At 41.8% G+C, this 12214-nt stretch overlaps 1 protein-coding gene across 1 annotated transcript in view; it reads right to left on the bottom strand.

Moving 5' to 3' along the window:
- Positions 1–12214, bottom strand: part of LOC306964332 (uncharacterized protein) — a gene marked incomplete at its 3' end in the record, with an annotated part of 391619 nt that overhangs the window by 352815 nt on the left and 26590 nt on the right. The gene's annotated exons all lie outside the window — the stretch shown is intronic.

Genomic DNA, 12214 nt, shown 5'->3' with positions numbered 1-12214 from the left:
ACTGGGCCGCTATAGCAAGGCTAGTGCATTTCTATGGTATCAGCTAGCCTGCATTAAAAACAGTGTGACCCGCTCCACAGAGCACCTGAGGCAAATCACTTAAAACACCAGACTAACCATATAAATGTCTGTGTCCATTTCTCTAACGACTCTAGTTTCCCCCTTGGCGAAGCCACGCCCCCTTCTATGACGACCGTCTGTGTCTATATAACAGGTGTGTAGCGACTCAAAGTCCTATTGTCGCTGGAGAGGAAAAACCTCGGGTTCGGTCTATTTGTGTGACGCGCTGCTTGGGTAGCACAGAAGCAGAGTTCAACCAAATGCGTTTCGGTTGCATTTAATTAAAAGAGTGACTTTGATTCACATACAAAGCAGATGTAACAGTGCGCACGTATTGCATGTAATCCAGGTGAAATAATGTATTAAACAAACGAACGAACGGTCAACAAAAACTACGGCGACCCCGGCCCCCCTCTCTCCACTACTGGTTTCATTTACAAAAAAGAGGTGAGCGCCTTAAGGGGAGACACTACTGGCAAAACTCATTTTTTTTCAGTTTTCAGGTTTTGGGCCAAATTGGTCTCTGAACATATAAGCTTTCACCCGGAAACAGAAAATATGACTAATCTTCACAATAACATGTTTAAATATTGCGCTGATTCAATGTTCCCCCATAGACTTATATGGGAGAATGCAATTTCAAGGGCCTTTTTCTCAAAACACATTTTTCTGTCATTGTGGCGACACTATGTCCACGTCAGTCGGACCTAAAGACTTCACATTTTCCAGCCTTGGACTGAGCAATATTTGGAAGATTTTTTCAGAGGAATTTTTTATTATTTAATCCCTAAGCCCCATTTATTGAGTTTTGAATGTCAAAAAATAAGGCAAAAATTACATTTTTACAAATTTTTCCACTAAAAAACAGCTTATTTCAAAACTAAACAAGAAATCCTAAATCCCCTCTGAGAAAGTCTTGGCAACTCATTTATCAATAAAATGAAACCATAAATTTGAATGTAGCTCTATCCATTATTCAGCTTTCGTCGCCGAAAAGATGGGAAATTTGGGGCATTTTTAGGCATAAAACACCTTGTTCTTATATGAAAAGATAAAATGACAGAAAACTTGCCATGTATTTTATTTCTCACATTTATGCCAGTGATCGACAGCAACAGTTTCAAATTGATATCTGTAAATATAAATTTTTTCCCTATTCATCTCGCCTTAAGAAAACTTCGCCCGTGAACACGTGACCTCGAACCCCGCACGTCACAACCAGCCCCTTAATTATTACACAATAATTACCAACAACACTTTGACTAGCATAGGAGACATAAGCGAGAAAGCAAGAATAATTACCACAAATAACTAATCATTAAATGTCCATAACAGTCCGATTTAAAATCTTCCGGAATAATAAAGTCAAGAGTTAGAGAGTCACGTCCAGGTGACCAAAAAAAAATGTTCATAGTCTGTGTCAGAGTCACAAATAAAAGTAATCCACAAAAAATCGAGTAGAGCAAAAAAAAGAAATCCAAAGTGCCCAAAAAAGTGTCCAAGTCCACACTGAGGCCTAGCACTATCGGCACCTAATCTGCCTCAGCCTCCTGCAGCAAACAGACTTTGGTGATGGGCCGGTCCAGGCAGCGAGTCCGTGTTTTGATCTTCACCTGGCGAACAAGTCCTCTTCGGTCTGGGAAGGTTTGCACAACTCGTCCAACCAGCCATGAGTTCCGTGGAGCTGTATTATCCATAATGAGGACGAGATCTCCCTCTGTGAGATCCCTCTTCCTTCCTGTCCATCTTTGGCGCTCCTGAAGCTGAGGTAAACACTCCTTAATCCGTCTCTTCCAGAATAAGTCCGACATGTATTGGACCTGCTTCCATCTCCTGTGCGCATACATGTCTGCGGGTTGGAATACTCCTGGTGGCAGTGATGGGGAGTTCTTCAGAAGCAACAGGTGATTAGGAGTTAATGCTTCCAGATCGTTAACATCCATAGAGGCTTTAGTGATCGGCCTACTATTGATGATTGCTTCAGCCTCACACAGCAACGTTTGTAGTCCTTCCTCATCCAGGTTTTGAGTTTTCAAGGTGGAGTTAAGGACTTTGCGCACTGATCTTATGAGCCGCTCCCATGCCCCTCCATGATGGGAGCCGGTGGGTGGATTAAAACTCCATTTTATTCCTCTCTGCAGCAAGACATGATTGATCTGCTCCTTATTCCATTGCTCCATAGCACTTCTCAGCTCCCGCTCTGCTCCTATAAAGTTGGTGCCATTGTCTGAACGGAGCTCTCGAACTGAGTGCATTTATAAACGAGTCAGTGTCGAGCGATGGAGCGACTTCAATGTGTATGGCTCTGATGGCCAGGCAGGTAAGAATGACACCATACCTCTTCACCAGGCTCCTTCTGCTCTTTACTTCAAAAGGTCCGAAGTAATCTACACCCACACGAGTAAAGGGTGGCTCATCGGGAACAACTCTTTCATGAGGCAAGTCCGCCATCTGCTGGTGAACTGGCAGAGCATTCAGGCGGCGACAGGTGACACATTTTGACAGCACCTTCCTTATTGCAGTACTGGCTCCTGTTACCCAGTATCGCTCTCTCAGCTTTGATAGCATGTGGTTACGGCCTGCATGCCCCACTTGACCATGTACATGCTGTAGTAAGAGTTCTGTTATATGGAGACCTTTGGCCAGTATAATTGGATGCTTCATCTCCACAGGCATAGATAGTTTGCTGAGACGACCTCCAACTCTCAGGACTCCATCCAGGAACTGCGGGCAGAGCTTACGAAGGTGACTAGCAGCTTTTACTGGCCGTCCTTTCTCCAGACTTGCCAGTTCCTCTGGAAACGTTCTTTGCTGGCAGTACCTTATAATGGCCAATTCAGCCTTCTCCAAATCCTCCACTGAGAGTATGTGGGCACCGGTGGTCCTTTTGAATCTTTCCATTTCCTCGTCCTCAGAGGATTTCTGCTGCTTGCTCGTGAGTACCGACTGTGTAAGCGTCTGGTGTAATTATCTCCTCTTCCTCACACAGAAAAGAAGCCAGTTTTTACTTCAGTATCCACGCCACTGATGTCTTAAGGCGTGTCCAGGAGGAAAAGTACTGGATCAGATACGAAACGGGCTCTTCTTCTGTCTGCACAGCATTCACCACAGCAATTTTCTTCAGCTCGGGATCTTCAGGCGGGAGCTGTCCAAGGTCCTGAGGACTGACAGTCCACTCACTCTCCGGACGTAAAAGAAAGTGAGGTCCTGACCGCCACGTAGCGTGTTTGACAAACGCCTCGACCTTTACCCCTCTGGACACTGTGTCTGCTGGGTTGCTGGCAGTATCCACATACCTCCATTGAGCAGCACTGGAAATTTTCAATATCTGCGAGACCCGGTTAGCCACAAACACTTTATATCGCGAAGTCTCATTTCGAATGTATTTAAGGACTGATTCGCTGTCTGTCCAAAATACTGATTTGACAAGTTCCATCTGCAGCTCCTTCTTCCAGAGCACATCCATTCTGCTTGCCATTGTTGCTGCTATGAGTTCCATCCTGGGAATAGTCACTGTTTTAAGGGGAGCCACACGAGATTTCCCCATCACGAAAGCAGAGTGCAGTTCTGAGTCTTGATTTCTTGATACCAGGTAAGTGACTGTTCCGTATCCATTTTCACTTGCATCGCAAAAATGGTGCAACTGTGCTGTCCAGACATCTCCAAAGTGTGGTGGTTTCAGGCACCGGTCCACTTCAAATTTGTCCAGCAGAGGGAGCTGTTGTATTAGCTTTAACCATTGCTTTGCGATGGATTCTGCAACATGATCATCCCATCCTATTTCTCTCCTGCACAGGTCTCTCATTATCCTTTTGGCAGTTAGAATCACAGGACTGAGCATGCCAAGGGGATCATATATGGAGGCAATGGTCGAGAGCATTCCTCTTCTGGTGAGTGGTCTTTCCTTGATCTGGACTCTGAACTTAAACGTATCCGATTTGATTGACCATTCGACTCCCAGCACTCTCTCCACTTGCACAGAATCAAATTCCATGTTCAGCATCTCCATGCCCTTTGCTCTGTGATTTTCAGGGATGACATCCAAGACTGCTGCTCTATTGCTCATCCATTTTGTGAGAGTAAATCCTCCTCTAGAACACAGTGAGACCAACTCCTCATACAGCAGCAACGCTTCCTCTTCAGTGGCCACAGATATGATAGTCAGGGACCCAAACTCTCAAAACTGGGTTGAACCTGACATGGTCTATGTTTTATTTGTGTTTTTTCTGTTAACTTTGACCCTAAGGACCAATAATCGGAGGGTCTGCTCTGCTGGAAATATCGCGGGGAAAAATTGTGGCCATTTTAGTGCATGCACCCTGTATTTTTATCAGAAAAATGTGAAAAACGACTTTTTTCCCTCAAATCCTCAGTGGGTTGAGTAGGCTGTCAATAAATGCATTCCAGATACACAGAACACATGTGATGAGAACATCCACTGAAAAATATCACTCTTAAAACACATTTCTACACGTTTTTGCATCAATTTCATGCAAAAAAATGTGTTGTTTTCTCACTTTTTTCCAATATTTGTATCTTTACTTCATTGGCAATCAACTATTCCACCCAGTTATGGCATCAGTCAATATGCCATTATTTTAAACAGACTGTAGACACATTCCACAGAAAAAATGATCAAAATCCAACCAACATCATTGGATCTGTGATGATTTAAAGACCAATAAGTGATCAACAGACTCAGAACCTCAGAACTGTCAAAAGTCACTTTTGACACTGGTCCATATTTTGATTTAGGCCATTTCCAGCCCATCAGATAATGATTTACACCAATGTATTTGGTATCATTGGAAAGAAGACATTGTCATGTTTCATTTGAGCCCAAAGGTGCTACTCTGTAACAATTACCGTGGTAACCAAAGCTCCTCAGACTCAAATGTGAGAACATTTTTTCACAATTTTCACAAAAAAATGTTTTACTACATTTAACGCTGTTTCTTCCAGGAACATCACAGACACAAATCTCTGATACTGGGAAACTCTCTAGACTCTGAGGGTTCAGGAAATGTACAACATGTCAGTACTTTCTCAGCTTAAGGCCTCACTGTGAGCCATGAAGTAAAAGAATGTCCACCTCATATGAGCCTCTCCCATAGAAATAAGCCTATATCTGCCAGGTTGGAACAGCTGGTGGGACTTTCTGACCAGGACAGGCCCAACGTAACTTGAAATTACATTTATGGAGAACAGCAGTTCTGTATTTTTACATAAAGTTGTTCATCTATTTTTTATATTATGTAACTCTTTATCTATCCTTTACTATGCCATATACACAATATACATCTGTTGATTTCACTCCAATATACATCCCTTTAAATCTGTAAAAAAAAATCCTCAAGAATCCAAGATAATTCCAACAGTGTGTCTTTGTAGACACCACATGGTTATGGCTAAAATACTACACATTTGTTATACATTAGATAGTAATGTGGTTGGTAATGTATTTGCTGAGGAAAGCTGCTCTGAAGCTGGAGTTTCCATAAACCACATGTTTACGATGAACAACAGCCTTTTTACTGTTTAGTAAATTAATAAAGTAAATAATTTGATGTAGTCCGTTCACTAAAGTTGGTTTACTACATTACTAATGCAGGACGAGTCACCACTAAACTAAAGCTTAGGGCTCGTCCAGGACTAAATCACAGTGGCACTGAACAAAACAGTCCATACTGGATTAAACCATTTGTCTTCGCTTTTCTGAAGTTGTTTAAGTTCTTTGTACATGTGAAAATTGTCACACTTTTAAAAAAAAAATATATATTCATCTATTTCAGTTTTGGTTATAAAGGACCTGCATCATGCTATTTTACTCATTCCAAAGTAAACTATAAACATTTTTATGATATATTGTATCTCTATTTGTGAGAAATATAAGTATTTTCTGGGGTTATATTTCCAACCCGGAAGACAAGACACTTGGACTCAATTAACTCCGCCCCCTCTCTGTGCTCATGCAACATTAGCAGTAAAATAAATATAAATGTCACAGCAATAAGTGAAGTTACTTCATAATGCAGTTATAATAGTATATAGTAGCTTCTTTTAGAATAACGTTAAAAAGTGCATTCATTTCTGTTATTCAACTTACTGTATTTTTCACACTATAAGGCGCACATGAAAGCCTTTAATTTTAACAGTGCGTCTTATATCCTGGTGCGCCTTTGTATCAACTTCTGTCTGTGTTGACACACCTACAGGTTTACAGGTAAACCAGCATTAATTAGTGCGCCTTGTATTCCGGTGCGCCTTATTTATGAAAATAAACATTATCAGTGATAACGCGCCTTATAATCAGGTGCACCTATGGTGCGAAAAATACTGTAAACTGTGAAACTAATATATGATAGACTCATTCCATGCAAAGTGAGACATGTATGGCCTTTATTCATTATACTTTGGATGATTATGGCCCAGCTTGTAAAAAAACACTAATTAAAAATCTCCTAAAATTACAATATTTTGAAAATACCATAATCATGATAACAAACAAAAGCTTGACATATGCAACGTTGCATGTCATGAGTCTATATCATATATTAGTTTCACATTTTAACTTGAATTACAGAAATAAATGAACTTTTGAACGATATTCTAATTTTCCGAGTTTCACCTGTACTGTTAAAGGCTACAGAATACGGATATATATTTTTTCTTTTACAATTTAAGATACAGCTTATATGATACAGAACAATTATAATTTTTATAAATGTAATTTCAAGTTACGTTGGGCCTGTCCTGGTCCAGCTGTTCCAACCTGGCAGATATAGGCTTATTTCTATGGGAGAGGCTCATATGAGGTGGACATTCTTTTACTTCATGGCTCACAGTGAGGCCTTAAGCTGAGAAAGTACTGACATGTTGTACATTTCCTGAACCCTCAGAGTCTAGAGAGTTGCTCAGTATCAGAGATTTGTGTCTGTGATGTTCCTGGAAGAAACAGCGTTAAACGTAGTAAAACATTTTTTTGTGTAAATTGTGAAAAAATGTCCTCACATTTGAGTCTGAGGAGCTATGGTTACCACGGTAATTGTTACAGAGTAGCACCTTTGGGCTCAAATGAAACATGACAATGTCTTCTTTCCAATGATGCCAAATACATTGGTGTAAATCATTATCTAATGGGCTGGAAATGGCCTAAACCAAAATATGGACCAGTGTCAAAAGTGACTTTTGACAGTTCTGAGGTTCTGAGTCTGTTGATCACTTATTGGTCTTTAAGTTATCACAGATCCAATGATTTTGATCATTTTTTCAGTAGAATGTATCTACAGTCTGTTTAAAATAATGGCATATTGACTGATGCCATAACTGGGTGGAATAGTTGATTGCCAATGACGTAAAGATACAAATATTGGAAAAAAGTGAGAAAACAACACATTTTTTTGCATTAAATTGATGCAAAAATGTGTAGAAATGTGTTTTAAGACTGATATTTTTTCAGTGGATGTTATCAGCACATGTGTTCTGTGTATCTGGAATGCATTTATTGACAGCCTACTCAACCCACTGAGGATTTGAGGGAAAAAAGTCGTTTTTCACATTTTTCTGATAAAAATACAGGGTGCATACACTAAAATGGCCACATTTTTTCCCCGCGATATTTCCAGCAGAGCAGACCCTCCGATTATTGGTCCTTAGGGTCAAAGTTAACAGAAAAACCACAAATAAAACATAGACCATGTCAGGTTCAACCCAGTTTTGAGAGTTTGGGTCCCTGACTATGAGGGATTTTGTTACCAGCAACATGCAATTTCTTTGAGATTCTTTCATTCCCCAACTCTTTCCTGGATCCAGAGACTTGGGAATCAAACGCTGACTATCTGAAGGCTGAAGAAGTGATCCGCAAACTTCGCATTGTCAACGATACTGCCGAACGAGGAGTCGCACTGATGCAGGAGCACAATGCCTTGATGACCAAAGATGAGAAACAGACAGTTTGTCCTACAGGTCGACGCAGAACACTGCAAACTGTATCAAAGAAGGCAACAGTTATCAAGGGTCTTGTTTCCACGTCATTAAACGACGCATTAGAGACACTTGACAGTTTTAAATCGTTGCTTAAGACACACTTCTATTCAAAAGCTTTTAACACTGTCTAGCACATATCTTGACCAAAATCTGAGCTGTTAGTGCGTCGCTGCTTGTATATTGTGTTTTGTTTATTATTATTATAATTATTTTTCTGTACTGTAGACCTTTTTGTGAAGCACTTTGGTCGACAACAGTTGTTTTCAATGTGCTATATAAATACATTTGATTTGACTTGATAGAGCGGTTGGGCTATGAACATTTGGCCAGCGCTCTATTGAACTATCACTGACAGTTCTTGAGAACACTGCTTAGAGCTCTTTCATTACTGATGACTTTAACCAGCACTTTCATTGTGTTTAAAAGCAATTTATATTAGAACATGAAAACATGAAGATGCCGTTTATTTGTGCGCCTAATATTGAACCTTGAGTCGCTTTGAGCAAACACTAAATATTGACCAATCATGGAGATATTTTGGTAGAAATAAGTTTCTACTGAGGGAGAATCTATTGGGAGGATGAAATTTTAAAAGTCAGAATGTATGGACCACCCTAACATCCATTAAACTTGTGAGTTTTTGGAGAGTTTCTTCTTGGATTCCACCCTCATAGATGTTTTGCTGCCCATCGCAGCCAGTGATGCAGAGGTTTTCTTTACAGCAGGACATGGTGCGTTGTCAATGCATGAAGATGATTTTGTTCGGGAAAGCACGGCTTTTCTTTTTGTACCATGTAAGAAAGTGGTAAATCAGAAAGTCCACCTGAAGGAGCTGACCAGCTCTCGCCCCATGATTCCAGGCCAAAACATGACTCCGCCACCTTCTATGTAGTGATTACTTTAACCAGTTTTGAAGTGATCAATAATAACATGATGATGTGTTGGTGTTGCAGTTGTTCCTGCTGGTGCTCAGGTCCCTCAGCTCTTCTGTCCACTTGTTCTGTCTCTGCAACCTCTGCCTTTTTAACCTCCATCTGCTGCAAAGGTAAAGACACAGGATTATTATAAAATGGATATTTATTCTTCATCAAACATGTGTTTATGCAGAGGGACTGGAGCTTGCCTTGAGTGTGCTACAAATACACTAATCCCTGTGCATTGAAGATATATACATTTTGATCTTAATTGCCCTTTCTATTCCCAAGCAATATGAACGTTCTACTTTACAGGGCAAAGACACCAAGATCCAGAGCAAACAAAGCTTGGTTGCGTCGAGTCCCACTGGTCCCAAAGTCTCTCCCGGATCCAAGAGACCCTCCTCTGATGCGAACAAGCAGAGAGGAGGAAAAAAGCCTAAAAAAAAAAAAAATCCAATCTGAGGATGAGGAGGAGATGGAGCGAGTGAAGCCAGGACAGAGGAAACGCAGGAGTGTGGCCTCCAAAGTGAGCTCCACAGAGGAGAGCTGCAGCGACGGAGGAGAAGGCGGGAGCGACGACGAGGAGTTCAGGGCCGTGAGTGAAGAGGACTCTGAAGAAGAGGAAGAGGAACAGAATAAGGTCCAGGTAATAAGGTCCGGTCTCTGTTCAGAAACTCTGGGATACAGTCGACCGTACAATAGTTTGGTCCTGAATTTGATCTATATCTACAGTGGGAGGAAAATGTATGCTAACGCTTTGGATTGTCTCACATTTCTTTCTAAATTGGTTATAAAATGTGGTCTGATCTTTATTAAAATCACAAGAATGATTAAAAAGTATCTGCTTAAACTGAGACCACCCAAGAAATTGCATATTTTTATTGGCCATTACATGTAAACATTCACAGGGCATTGTTGAATAAGTAAGTGAACCCAGGAATCCCGCAGTAATCTTCACTTTACTGCGCAGTAATCTTCACTTTACTGCGCAGTAATCTTCACTTTACTGCGCAGTAATCTTCACTTTACTGCGCAGTAATCTTCACTTTACTGCGCAGTAATCTTCACTTTACTGCGCAGTAATCTTCACTTTACTGCGCAGTAATCTTCACTTTACTGTGCGGATGCCAAAGAAAGGCGCCTCTAATCAAGGCAGACACATCTCAGCCCCGAGAACAGAGAGGAGCCTCAGGTCACGCAGCGTCTCGCGTTTGTTAGAAAGAGTTTGGGAATAAAACTACTGTTAAAGTTTGTGACTCACATTTCTGCTTCTCCCACACACCAGACGCCCCATCACTACAGCTAAAATAACAGACTCTCCTCTTACAGTTTAGGATTAGAATAATAAACTTATGCTTATTTAAATGTAGGCCATATATTGAACACACGGGCACTTTCTGTCAAATATGAAGACTCTGAAGCATTTCTGCTGATTTAAGTAGATCTTTGTGATATCAAAATAAAACGATGCAGGGTCTGCGGAGCGTCAGGGCAACACGTTTCCGATCCAACGGAGGAGCTCGGCTGAATGGAGGAACCTGCATTCTGGAATCTGAGGACTGGACGGTCTGTGATCTTGGCCCGTCTGCTGAGGGATCCTTTGGCCCTGGGTCTCTATAGCCTGTCCGTCCATGGGAGTGGATCTCTCCTTCTGTGGTTCTCCCCAAGGTTTCTCTTTTCTCCTGCCGGGTTTTTGAGTTTTTCCTCGCCGTGCTGGAGAGTCTAAGGACGGGGGACGCCCACGCCGCTCGTCGCCACCTCCTATTGGACATTATATTTGCCTGGATTCACCTGAACTTTTAATTGTCATATTTATTGCTCTGTTTTCTTGCCTTAATGTTTGGTGCAGCTGTGAGGCGACTTCTGTTGTGATATTGGGCCATACAAACCATTAAACTTAAACTTAAACTGTGCTCTCGCGGCGTGTCTGTTCAGGGTGGGAAAGCACCCAACAGGACTGTGTGAGTGTGGAAGTGTGGGAAGTGTGGAAGTGTGGGTCATGTAACGCTGTCTTGTAATAAATATGATGAGGAGAGGCGGCAGATGTGTGGTCGGCTTTCTGACTTGGGGTTTTCTGCTTTTTCGGTAAAGACAGGCAGGCATTGCACATTCCCGCGCGTCGCCCGCCGGAAGCAAGTAGAAGAAGAAGAAGTCACTTCCCTTACCCCTGTTAAAGGACTGACGGATTGTTCAAAATGCAGCTGAAGCTCTAGTTCCCTAACTGCACAGATCTAACAGTCGACCCCATGAAAGGTTAAGGAGTTAGTTGCCAGTGTTAGAGCTTAGAGGCGACAATGTGATGGTTTCAGACACAGCCATTGTGTTTTATGGACTTTGTATGTGGAGATTTTCTAAAATGGAGTTGCCATTTTTTGTCCCCAATATCTGTGACCGGGTTTTGCCCTGATCATTGTTAGAGCGGGACGGCAAATGGCATATTTGGCTGAAATTAGACGGTCATTCCCACAGTAAGTCCCTCGTCACGTCGTCAGGATAATTGTCTTCAGTCTCGTGTAGAAACGGAGAGAATCGTGTCTTCATTTACTCCCACAACAGCAAATTCAAAATGTCAAGAATGTAATAAAAACCTTTCAAACACTGTGGACACTGTGGAGAAGGAGCTGGACACTGTGGAGAAGGAGGTGGACACTGTGGAGAAGGAGGTGGACACTGTGGAGAAGGAGCTGGACACTGTGGAGAAGGAGGTGGACACTGTGGAGAAGGAGCTGGACACTGTGGAGAAGGAGCTGGACATGAAGAGGGTCTTGTTGTCGTTTGCTGCTCAAAGTTTTGTGATCTTTCCAACACCATTCAGTTACTCAGCTCCGCTTTTGTTGCTCGTTTTTCCCACTTTCTGTCCACGATCATTAGTTTTGTTGACTCTGCACTGACACAACTGAAAACAGCCTCATTAAACCAAACCAAACAGAAATGTTTTTTAATGAACAATTTGAATAAAAAAGAAACAGTTGAGGCTTCGCTGCAGGAAGCTGGAACCAACTCTGTGGCAAAGGTTTTTAAAAGAAAGAAGAACTGCACTTATCAGGCTCTATTTCTTACGTAAGGGATAATGTATAGAACGCTGGTCATTATCGGGAAAATAAGCACCGACAGGGCGAACCGGAAGGTGACTGCCTTGAACTGAAGGTGAAACTGAGTTAAACCCCTTTGTGTCTCTTCAGGGCTTTGAGTCACTCAGTTTTGTGAGATTTCACGTGGGCGTTCAGATGTCCTCTTTGGATAAACGTTCT

Source organism: Gobius niger (assembly GCF_951799975.1).
Source record: "Gobius niger genome assembly, chromosome: 6".
Classification (NCBI taxonomy): Eukaryota; Metazoa; Chordata; class Actinopteri; order Gobiiformes; family Gobiidae; genus Gobius; species Gobius niger.
This window is presented reverse-complemented; position numbering and strand designations above follow the sequence as displayed.